The sequence below is a fragment of the Piliocolobus tephrosceles genome, unplaced genomic scaffold (genome assembly GCF_002776525.5).
Source record: "Piliocolobus tephrosceles isolate RC106 unplaced genomic scaffold, ASM277652v3 unscaffolded_40883, whole genome shotgun sequence".
NCBI lineage: Eukaryota > Metazoa > Chordata > Mammalia > Primates > Cercopithecidae > Piliocolobus > Piliocolobus tephrosceles.
This window is the reverse complement of record NW_022325291.1, coordinates 2,602-13,879: the sequence shown is the minus strand read 5'-3', so window position 1 is coordinate 13,879 and position 11,278 is coordinate 2,602. Positions and strand designations below refer to the sequence as shown.

The following is an 11,278-nucleotide window of genomic DNA, read 5'->3' as shown; positions in this document are numbered from 1 at the left end:
CTAGTTTTAATTGTAGCATATTAATATTTAATTTTTTAAATGATTTCCATGAAAAAGAGTGTGTGCTAAATAGAATAGAGTAATTTGGGTAAAATTCAGTCCATTTCATTAATAGGCTTTTAATCAAGTAACAACTTTTTTAAGCAGATGCTAAATGTAGTACCAGAGTAATTGGATCCTAGTGTACTGACAGGGTCTTGAATATGTTAAGAAAATGCTGTTCATTTCGAAGAGTTTCAAAACATTTGAGAGGGAGGAAGGCACTCTTCCACTGACCCTCAGTGTGCATTTTAGTTTCATTTTGGGTTGACTCTTCTCTGTTGCTGCCTGATGCCTCTAGTGTAAGGCGAAGATCTCCATGTCTCATGTCTTTCCTGCTCCCCTTCTCTGCCCTGTTCCACTCAGGGGAATAGCCCAGCATCAACTCAGTCCATGCTTGTTAATCAACCTCCATACACCACATCCAGCAAAGCTCCCTGAGTGACTCACAGTCACCAACCACCCGTGCACTGATCTTTCCTCTGTGTCCTTCCAGATTGTCCTGAGGATGGCCTGGTTTTAAGAGGCTCACCGCCATGTAAAGATGAAGAAGAAGAAAAAGAAGATGATGATGATAAGAATGATGCCCACGTAAGGCTCCCCTTTTTTTGTCTTTTACAGCAATGTTGTTTTCCTGATTGCTTTACTTCTCAATGAATTTTGATATGAAACTCTGGCAATGCGCATTATGTACACTGTACCCTATTCTCTTTGTGGGGCTGGAATTCAGTAGGAGTGTCTTCCCACCTTATATGTGGTACACTAGAGTGCTTTCAATGACAGCATCCAGTATCAACTGGAATGCTGAGGCATTTTCCACAGCACCAGTTTTCCTCCTTGGATTAAGCATTGTGCATTTGCATATAAAATTAAAGGTAAATTCTGTGAATTAAGGTATTATTTTTCTAAAGCTATCCTCTGTGCTAGTCTTTGGGGACTTTGGTCTATGGCTCAATCGCTGTACTACCTTCTGATGTTTTATCGTTGTCCAGAGAATAACAGATCTGTGTGAAGCACACAGCAGAATCTGATTCTCACAATGTTTTCTTTTATATAATTGCAGATAACAGCTTGGAGCGAAAACGGTATGTACCATGAAATAACTCACTTCCTGAGGGAAAAACTTGCTAGCATCAGTGTATAGGAACCGGATTCTGGGTTCCTGCTGGGAAAGGGGATTGGGGTTTTCGCGAAAGTGATTTTGCCAGTGTAGAACTCTGGCCCGAGAAACTGTAGGGAGGTTTGTCAACCCAGAAGAAAGATTAGGGGATCATGTATGAAGCAGCGTGGGGTGGGAGAATAGCCCATCCTTCAGCTTCAGCTAAAGTAGGAGGAGTGGGTGAGCCACTCTGTCTAATGACTTATCCTGGTGTTTTTCTTTCTAAAGACTTGATGCTGGAGAGTATAAGTGATAGAAGTTACGAGGAGACTCATCCAGGTAGGGAGCTACGTGCCAGGAAAATCCCAGTGGGAAAAGGTTCCCAGGAGCCTCCAGGTTATCCCTGCTGATTGGGAGGAGGGGCTGAAGGAGGGAGTATGAAATCAGAAGGAAAATGGAAATATGTGTGAGGTCTGGCGTATTGTTTTCAGTTTCTTGGCATCATGGTAAGAACTGTCTCTATGGGCTTTGGGGGTGCCGCGTTCATGAGAGATTCTCTTTGCAGTCCACCTGCTCTTTTCTGCCTGTGGAACATCAGAGCCTTTGGTTTGGATTAGTCAGCACTCCTAGGGATTGTGCACAAGGGTGTAGGCTTAAGCACTGGGTGTCATCCGTAATGAAGGGAATCTGGGGGACACAGCTCTCTCACAGGCATTTCCTGGAACCTAGAGAGACAGTTCTGCTGTGTGCCAAGGGGAAATCGAGAGTCACCCTCTGACCTTTCAGGACTTGTTAGTGCTCGTTCATGTTTCTGTGCTCACGGTGCGCTCCTGGTTTAAAGGGATCTGCTGGGGTGGATGGCGGAGTGAATATTCCGGTGCCATTTGCTCTCTGGCATCTCTCTGGCCCCCAGTGCCCCCACCGCTTTGCCGTCCCTCCCCCTCAGAGACATCCTCTGCTTCCAGCTCCCTCCTGCCGGTAGTCGGCTTTCCCAGGGCTCGGCATGGGGGACAAAGGCTGCTTCTGCCTCTGTCTTTGTTGTTGAACCTTCTTTGTTGAGGCCTTTTTGGTCTAGTCTCTCCCTCTTCTCAGTAAAATTTCAAATACTTCAGTTTTGGAGTCCCCATCCCATTCTCTATCCTTACCTATGCAGCTGGTCTGGGCCCTAAGTGAACGAGTCAGTTAAGGGCCCAATTGTTTCTTTTCTCCCATTCCTTAAGGTAAGCTAATAACTGGGATAATTCAGACTCAAATATGTGTAGAATTCTTAAATTCAAAATACACTTTGTCATGGAAGAGAGTATATGATATTCTTAGTAGATGGTTTTAAGTCACATTAGCAGAAACTACAAGAACAATAATTGGGGGACATGCTTGAAATGACTGCAAAAGTTATGACATGTTACGGCCAGAGTCCTAAAAAAGTTGTTTTTGTTTTTGTTTTACTCAAAGGAGTTTAGCCATGGAGCTCTGATTACTGTAAAATTCCCACTTTGGCATGAATGTCTCTTCAGCTCTGCTGCAGTTTAGTCCCATTTTATAGACAAGAAATGGAAAATGTGATGTGTCCTAGGCTTTCATGCAAGTCACAGTCATCACTGTTTACTGACAGTGAGACCAGGGCTCTGGGAGTGGCTACGGTCAAGTTCAAGACAAAAACTAACACTTGTAAGACAGGAGAGAAGCATTTACTTAAAAAAGCAGTCAGAAATGTATATATAACTACATTTGGTGAGCAAATGAAAGCTGCCAGACTCAGAAAAACAGAGATGCTAATGGAACTAACTTCAGTAACCAGGGTTTTCTATGGAATTCATTGCCCAGGGTGACTTCCAATAAAACCCCCACCGCCGGCACTTTTCTCAGGACTGGAGAGCTCAGGCAGCCCAGGACGAATAGTGCAGTCACCGCAGACGGGCAGGGTGGCCACAAGGTAGGCAGCAGCAGGGATGGGCATTGTGGGCATTTGGTATGTCTGCGGAGTGGGGCATTATGAGCCAGTAGCCTGACTTGGTTGCTTCCTGGTAACCAGGTGGCATAGCAGGCTTTGTGGGTACTAGGCATCAGCCATGGCCAGCAACCTTCGGTCGGTAGATGACAGTGGAATGAGAAGCTCTGGCTACACTCTCATGGCTGTTTATGTGCCTCTTGGAGCTTGTTGCGTCCCTTTCTTTTTGAAATAAGACAGAAGTTCCCCACCTTCACAGACAGAGAGAAAGCCCATCTTATTTTTTTTTTTTAAAGAACCAAAAATGTGAGGGGGAGTCTTGTGAGGATGATGGGAGGTCTTTCAGAGAGGAATATCTTCCATGGAATTCCTGAAATGGGAACAAACTCGTTTTGGGCAAAGAGCAGAAAGACACAAGGGTGGCTGCAGCAGAGTGAAATGAATATGATGGGTTAAGACCTTGTGCACACAGTGAGCACTGACAAAGAATATGGACTTTAGTTGAGATGGGAAACCACTGGAGGATTATAGCCTGGGGATCACAGTTAATTCTCCAAGAAAAAGACTGACCAGCGACTCTGTGAGAATGTACTGTAATGTAGGCAAGGGTGGAAGCAGGGAGACCAGCCAGGAGGCTGGTTGGGTAGTTCAGGTGAGAGTCAACAGTGAAGAGACAAACAATAATGACCTGAAATAGGCTGAATTGAGAATCTTTAGATTCAAGTGAATCTGAAAGATAATAAAGTGGTAAATAGACAAGTCACAGGAAAAGAAATGCAGATGATCCTTAAACACATCTTCACACATAAGAGAAAGGCAAATGTCAACTATACTGCAGTGTCTCTCCTATTGAGGGAAATTCCAAAAACACAGCAATACATCCTCTGGTTTGGCTGTAAGGGAAGTTGCATTCATATAGTGCTGGTGAAAATGCAAAATGGCTCAACTCCATGAAGGGGAATTTGGCACAATCTCACAACCTTGCAAATACATTTAAACCGGAAACCCTACTTGGAGGCGTTTTATCCTGAAGGTATACTCCATAAATATGAAACAACCTATGCAGAAAGTCCTTGTCACACTGTTTTCCGTAGCTCAATATGGGAAATAACTGAAATGTCTAGTAAGGGCCTATTAAAATTAACTGGTACTTCCGCCTAAAGGAGAACTACGGAGCTGTAAACAAGGGTAAGATGTCTTTTTACTGCTACCGAGTGATTCCCAAGATAGGTTACACAGAAAAGGAAAAAGGGAGAACATGCAGTAATATACACAAAAGAAAGCAGGGGGAATAATGTGTGATTATTAAAACAAAAAAACAACGCTGGGGAATTCTTGATGATGGGACTGCTCTCTCCTTAACTTCAGTGTGTAGCCGAAGTGCGTATTTTCTCAAAATATTATTTTGGTGTGGTTTTTTAAAGGATGTTAACTGTTTCCTTTTGACCTTTAAGTTAATTTGAGAAAGCTTTACTTTGTAATTGATTGTGCATTATGTAGTATATAGACTGCTCTTACATATTATTTGATCCTCTCAATGTTTTAAGTTAGGTGTAATATGGCAATTTTACTTGTGTTACATGAGAAGTCTGGTTCTAAGTATAAATTGAGTTTTTTGAAGTTTGAAAAAATAAGAGTCAGATCAAGAATGTAAATTCTAGACATAGGGCATATAAAACTAGAATTGATTAAAAGATGCATATGGGCTGCTTTGGATACTACCTTTTTAAAAAAAAAACTTTCCTTTAGTTTATTAAAGTAATTAAGCCTCAGGATTAAAACAGTAACATTAAATTATGAGAAGTAAAATGGAGATACTTGTAACTCAGTAATGCTTTTTATTTTTAAGAGACAGGGTCTTGCTTTGTCACCCAGGCTAGAGTGCAGTAGCATGATCATAGCTCACCGCAGCCTCAAACTCCTTGGCTCAAATGATCCTCCCACATCATTCTTCCACGGAGCTAGGTACACAAGAGCTCACCACCACACCTGGCTAATTTTTAAAATACATTTTGTAGAGAAGAGGCCTCACGATGTTGCCCAGGCTGGTCTCAAACTTCTGACCTCAAGCAATCCTCCTGCCTTAGCCTCCAAAAATGTCAGGATTACAGCCATGAGCCAGCACACCTAGCCCACAAATGTTCCTAAAAGTCTGAAAAATGAAGTTACATGCTGTTAAATCTATCAATGGATAACAATATACTATGATATGTCAAATGTCACAGCTCTCAGTCATGGTCACTACAACATTGTTTAAAACGTAGAACAGTTCAGGCAAGTCTGAGAACTGAGAGGGAAGTACAGGATTGCTTTGGAAGCCAGAATTGGGATTGTCAGAGCTGGGAAAGCAGAAGCAAGGTGTGAGTGTGCACAGGACTGGGGCGTGCAGCAGCTCCATGGTATGCTTGGTGTCCTCTTACATGGCAGGCCACCTCCAGGCCAGCAGATGAGAATCACCTGATGGGTGGAAAGAGTGGATTTAGGTAAAATCTCAGACTGTGCATCGCAACTGAGAGAATGTATGTGTTTGTCTGATGGGTCATAACACTAATCAAAGTGACAACACTGGGATAATAGAGCAGGTGAGTAAATGCAGTAAGCCACCTGCCACCTCTCCAGGGCATCAACCATCCCAAAGAAATATTGGGGCAGCAGGATTTGACAAAGCTTGTGAGAAGAGCTGTCAGTTCAGGGTCCAGGGCATGATCTAGAGGACTCAGATGTTGAGGGAGCTCTGTCCCCAGGAAAACAACTACATTTTTTTGCCCCAGATCTTCATGCCTCACTGTGGTAACTCTGGGCAAGTCACTCAAAACGTCTTAAGTTTTAATTCATTAACTTGGAAAATACGGCTTGTAGCCACTGCTCTGCCGGTCCCTCGGGGATAATTTGGGGATCAAGGAAATGACAGATCTCTTTCATGAGCTGGAAAACATCATGCCCATGGAAACAGTGAAGTCACTTTCCACCCTTCCCAGGCAGGGGAGCCATACATGCTCCCTGTCTGTATCCAACCACTACCAAGTATCTGGACTATTCTTCCAGACATTGAATGATTGAACACTTCTGGGCATTTGCAAAGCATGAGTCTTCTTAAGCCTTTATCTGTATCTCATCGTTTTTAGCCCAATAGATCTTAGTAGGTCTATAGCATAGATCTACTAACATTCCCACATCTCAGAGTAGGGAACTGAGGCACAGAGGGGTTCATTTCACTCTCCCAGGTATGTGCAGATTCTAAGTAGGATTTGATCCCAGGCCATTCTTGGTGACTTGGATCTGCTGCTTTTCTATGTTGTTTCATCTAAATAAAGGTATCTGCCTGCACAAACAGTCCGTTTTAAGTGCAATGAACCTTGCAAAATCCTCCTAGAACCCAAATCTAATTCAGGTAGAGTTGAAAAACCAACGGTAAAAACTGGGATCAAAAGTTTCATCTGGGAATAAGTTTTTACTAACTTCTCTGCTGTCCTCTGCCGGCAACATGTCAAGCACTGTCTTTATTATAATACATTTCCAAGAATCTATAAGAAGTCTGCTCTACCTTGCAGGTTTGGCTATCCGTCCCAAGCGCTGGACCACAAAAATATGGAGATGGACCAAAATTTGGCGTGCAGGAAATAAAGGTAATGTGGAAATTAAATCATTAAGTTCACTTAAGCAAATAATTCCAGTTTAGTGGGTGGGTGCCCTGAGCTTCTTGCAGCTCCTGATGTAAACAGGGATAAAGGACATATGAGATTAGTCTGGAATCTGAGGCAGAGTGTGATGAGGAGGCTGTGAGTTTGGGGTAGGGAGGGAAAAAGGGGCCTGGCTGAAAGGAAGGCAGGGTCCTGGGCTCTCTACAGTCCAGCCTGGGAAGGACAGAGCCCAGGGAGGCCCAGAGCTCCCTCCTGACACCTGCACAAAGAAGTGTAGTCTGGCCAGACAGTGCTCTGTAGACTGCTGTGGGGTTGGGGAGTGGCTTCTCCTAGGTACAGGACCTCAGGCACCTGCAGGATGCAGGGCTCCAGGGTCCCTCGGATGCCTGTTGATGGTTCTCCTCTGAGGGGGTGTAAATTGGCTCGCTGGGTACCCACAATGGGCAAGGCACTTGCTCTCAGTATAATGCACTAAACACTGACAAATCCACATCCATTTATGATAGGCACAATTACAATTACTATCCCCATTTTAGAGCTAGGGAAACTGAGACACTGAGCAGTTAACTTGTCCAGGCTCCGTAGATAAACAGTCAGGGTATCATTTTTGACTGCCATCATGGATCAGGCTTCAGTTGGTCATGGACTCTAGCGACTGGTCACAAAACACACAAATACCAAGAGGCACAAAAACTGCCATGAGAGAATGAAGTACAGCTGGGGTCTAAACACAAGCAGGCTCCCTCCACAGTGTGAGCTCCTAGCTACTGGCTGTCCCACTGCCCTTGTCCAGCCTTGGCTGTCTGGGGTGGCAGTTGTGCCTGGCTGCAGTTGAACGACCAGTTGCCTTTTCCAGACCGGCTCCCCACTGCCCCACTCCCACCAGCAGCCTCTTAGGTCCAAGAAGCTGATAATGGTGTGATAAAATGGGCTTTTGAGAATGGAGACAAGGGTGTGGGTGAACTGAAAAACGCTGAACAAAGGGGTTGTCCCCTCCTCATCCAGGGGAAACCATTTCTAGGAGTTGACCAGAGTGCTGACCCAAGGTGAGCAGGCCCCAAGGGGCAGGCCAGCATGTGCTACAGGGACATCTCAGCAATGTTCAAGCCCCACAGTTAAGCATTTTCCCTAACGTGGCCTAGAGAAATGATGGCGACCTTCCTGTGCTTTTCTCCTGGACCTCACCAGGAATGTGCATGTGAGGTTCCAGGGCGAGCCTTACTACGGACCAGGCTGTGAAACTGGGAGCTGCCTTGAAAAGACATTCCTCAAGATGTTGCCAAAAAAAGTGGTGTTTATTTCCATGACTGAAGGGGCTGCTTCCGTCCTCCTGATCAAGGGGATGCAGGGGACATGCTCAGAGGATCAGCGACCACCTGCCCTAGACCTATGGAGACAGGTGAGGGTGGCATTGCTGCAGCTCCCCAGGGAGGCCTGTGCAGCTGTGACACCACCTCCATCACCCACTTGAGGGCTCAGCGGCCCCATACTGATCCCATGGTGCTTCCCATGCCCCTCACCCCACTCTCTGTTGTTTCTCTGAGGAGGGTTGGAGGCATTCCCTAGCCAGGCGCTGAGGACTGTCCTTTTGTATTAGGAGGGAGTCTGTGGGTCTTCATACTGCACTCGAGGAGGATGAGATATGAGTCCCTACAAGGGCTTCCCTCCTGTGCCATGGCCTGCCTGTTCCCTGACCTTTGCCTATTTCTTCTGTCCTTGACTATTTTAGATATGGTCTGTGGCCTAGAGGCACAGCAGGGCCCCACAGTGGCCCCAGCAAAGGCAATCGAGGTGGAGGAGCGGATGTATGGGGAGTCACAGAGGCGCTGGCCCCGGGAGAGGCCACCGAGGGGGTGGAGGCTGCTGAGGACGAGGGAAGGTTCAGAGTGGGATGACGTGTCAGAGAAGTACCCAGCCAACAGCTAACTGAGCCTGATGCCTGAGCAGTAAGGAGTTTTCCCTGGACAGTGGGTCCTGGGTTGCAGTTCTTGCTCACCTGGGAAGGATGTGGAGTCTAGTGAGGATACAATAGTGGCCCTGAGAGGGGCATCAGGGAAAAATGAGGAGGGTTCCAGGAACCCTGCTGTGGGCTAGAGGCAGAAAACCCTTGAGCCCAGGCCATAACCAGACCAGGAACAGGGCTGAACCTCCCAGTCGCATCCATGAACTCGGTTAGAGGACCATTTATTTGGTGAGGGGTCCATGGTTGTGCCATCACCAAGGGGCATGAAAAAGCTGGAAAAGGGAATGCTTCCGTGTAGTTTTCAGTTTTAAAGTGCACATTAGCTATAAAAGCTACTGGCAAGTCCTGCAGTTGGAAAACAGTTAATTTTATATAACCTTTAAAGTCAATAATTCTATTCACTGTCCCAACCAACTTAGCAAGCCCTAGAATGCTCCTTCAAGACACTGGTGTTCATGTCGCTAGTGCTGGGATGTGGGGTGAGGCTAAGGCACACAGGTGATCCACTGTGATTAAATGGATCAGGTTCAGGGTTGACACCAGCCAGGCCAGGGACAGAGCATGGGGCTGAGATCTTAACCTTGAAGAGTATCCAATTCTAAAGACAGGGTGCAGGGTACAGTTAGTGTATGGTTATGGCTGGAGCCATCATGGCCAGCCCGTGTGAAGTTAGGATTCAGGTGGACTGGGTCGAATGAGAAAGGTGCCATCCCCATCACAGAATGGGCATCCATTGGTGGTCTGATGGAGGCTGTGTCAGAATCCTATTCCGTTAGGAATTGGGGCCAGGTCACACTAGGTCAAGGCAGGGTGAATGTGACTTGAGGGCTACAGGCAAGAACAGGCTTTCACGAGACACTGCTACCCTAGACCCCAACTCACCAGGCCCTACTCCCTCCCTCACTCCTGTGGCTCAGCACCCCCATGTGACAAGGCCTTGAGCCAGGAACCCTGCAGAAGGGAGGAGGGAGGGGAAGGCCCTGGACTCCAGGAGGCTGCAGGAAGGGTCATCTACAGACAGGGCTCCTGAGTCTGCAGGACATGCTCCCTTCCACATGAGAATCCCAGAGGGGACAAGGGGCAGGGTACATATAGTATAGACCCCTGTCCTATGATCAGGTAGCTGGAGGGCAGCAGGGAGAGGACAGCAGAAAAGACCCTGTAGAGTAAGAGAAGTCCAGGACAAACTCTCTGGTCCTCCAAGGCCTTTGCTCCATAGGGAGGCTCCAGGACCCAGATTTGGGTAAAAGAGACCTGAAGGGCAAAGGCCTGAATCCCTCAGAACGGAGGAGCCAGGTCACAAATATGCCCAGCATAGACCACAGCAGAGGATCTAGGAGATCGGGGGGCAAAGAGATCCCAGATTCCCTGCCAGGATGTGAGGAGGTGGCAGGGAGACGACTGAAGGTCCCCTGTGTGTGTGACAGGTCAAGGCCTAGGAGGGTCTCAAAACAGGCAGGGCCAGGCTCTGGAGTTCTCAGGACTGGCAGATTTGTTTCAGGAACACTCTGAGGCACCCTCCTCAGGGACATTGTGACCCACATCTGAAGTGCCCTGCACTGGAACCGGGGACCTGACCCCTGCCACACACTGAGGTCAGGGCTCCCTCCATGGAAGCTCAGCCTCTCATGTCCTGTCCCTCCTACGCCCCACAGGATAGCCGAAGGCCATCCACACAGTCACTCCGTTTCTGCCCTCCAAGACAACAAGGTCCAAGACAACAAGGTCACACTGGTGTGTCTCATCAGTGACTTCTCAGGTGCTGTGATGGTGGCCTGGAAGGCAGACGGCACCCCCATCACCCAGGGCATGGAAACTACAAAACCCTCCAAATAGAACAACAAGTACGCAGGCAGCAGCTACCTGAGCCTGACCAGTGGAGGTCCCACAGAAGCTACAGCTGCCAGGTCACGCATAAAAGGAGCACTGTGAAGCTGACAGAGACCCCTGCAAGATGTGCTCAGGCCCCTGACCCTCACCCCATCCATAGGGTGCTGGAGCTGCAGGATCCCAGGGCAGGGGTCTCCTCTCTCATTCCAAGGCATCCAGCCCCTCTCCCTGCATCCAAGTAACCCTCAATAAATATTTTGAATTAGAAATCCTGTTCCATCTCATTATTTTTTATCTCATGTTCAATTTGCAACCTCCAGGAGAGGCTCTCATCTATCTGAGACATCATCCAAAGAGGCCCTTCCTCACCTGGTCACCCCTTCCCTCCATACTCCACTGTAGCCTGGAGCTCCGCATGGCATCTTGCTCAGGCCAGGCAGATCTTGCAATCCCCCCCCACCCCGCCCCCGATTCTGATGACAGTGACCCACCATGCCTCTTCTGGTGGCCCCAGGATCCTCCTGAGAGAACCCAGTAGACCTGGCTTTCTGCTCTCTGTTCACATTCTGTCCTGGGCGCATCTTTCTCCTGCTTCATGCCTGAAGTTGGTCATTAACCCCAAGTGGACTGGTTCCTTAAAGTGGCAAGTGGGATTTAGAGATCACACTCGGGGTGCTACTAACACAGCCCTTTTGAGTCAGACACCCCGAACACACCCAAAAGGGACACGAGACCCGGAGAAGGCGATAGGAGTTTGC

General features: G+C 47.4%; 1 long non-coding RNA gene across 8 annotated transcripts; it reads left to right on the top strand.

Annotated features, from left to right (window-relative positions):
• Positions 1–107: 107 nt before the first annotated feature.
• On the top strand, positions 108–10,789 carry LOC113223334. 8 transcript variants are annotated; one of them, XR_003308690.1, is made up of 7 exons: positions 108–630; positions 1,103–1,124; positions 1,427–1,477; positions 3,005–3,071; positions 4,936–5,051; positions 6,638–6,712; positions 10,346–10,789. It is a non-coding gene; the product is annotated as an uncharacterized LOC113223334 (long non-coding RNA). The 8 variants fall into 8 exon arrangements; XR_003308688.1 differs by having other exon boundaries at positions 2,963–3,071; XR_003308691.1 differs by lacking the exon at positions 10,346–10,789 and adding an exon at positions 7,916–8,560 and having other exon boundaries at positions 2,963–3,071.
• The last annotated feature ends 489 nt before the right edge of the window (positions 10,790–11,278 follow it).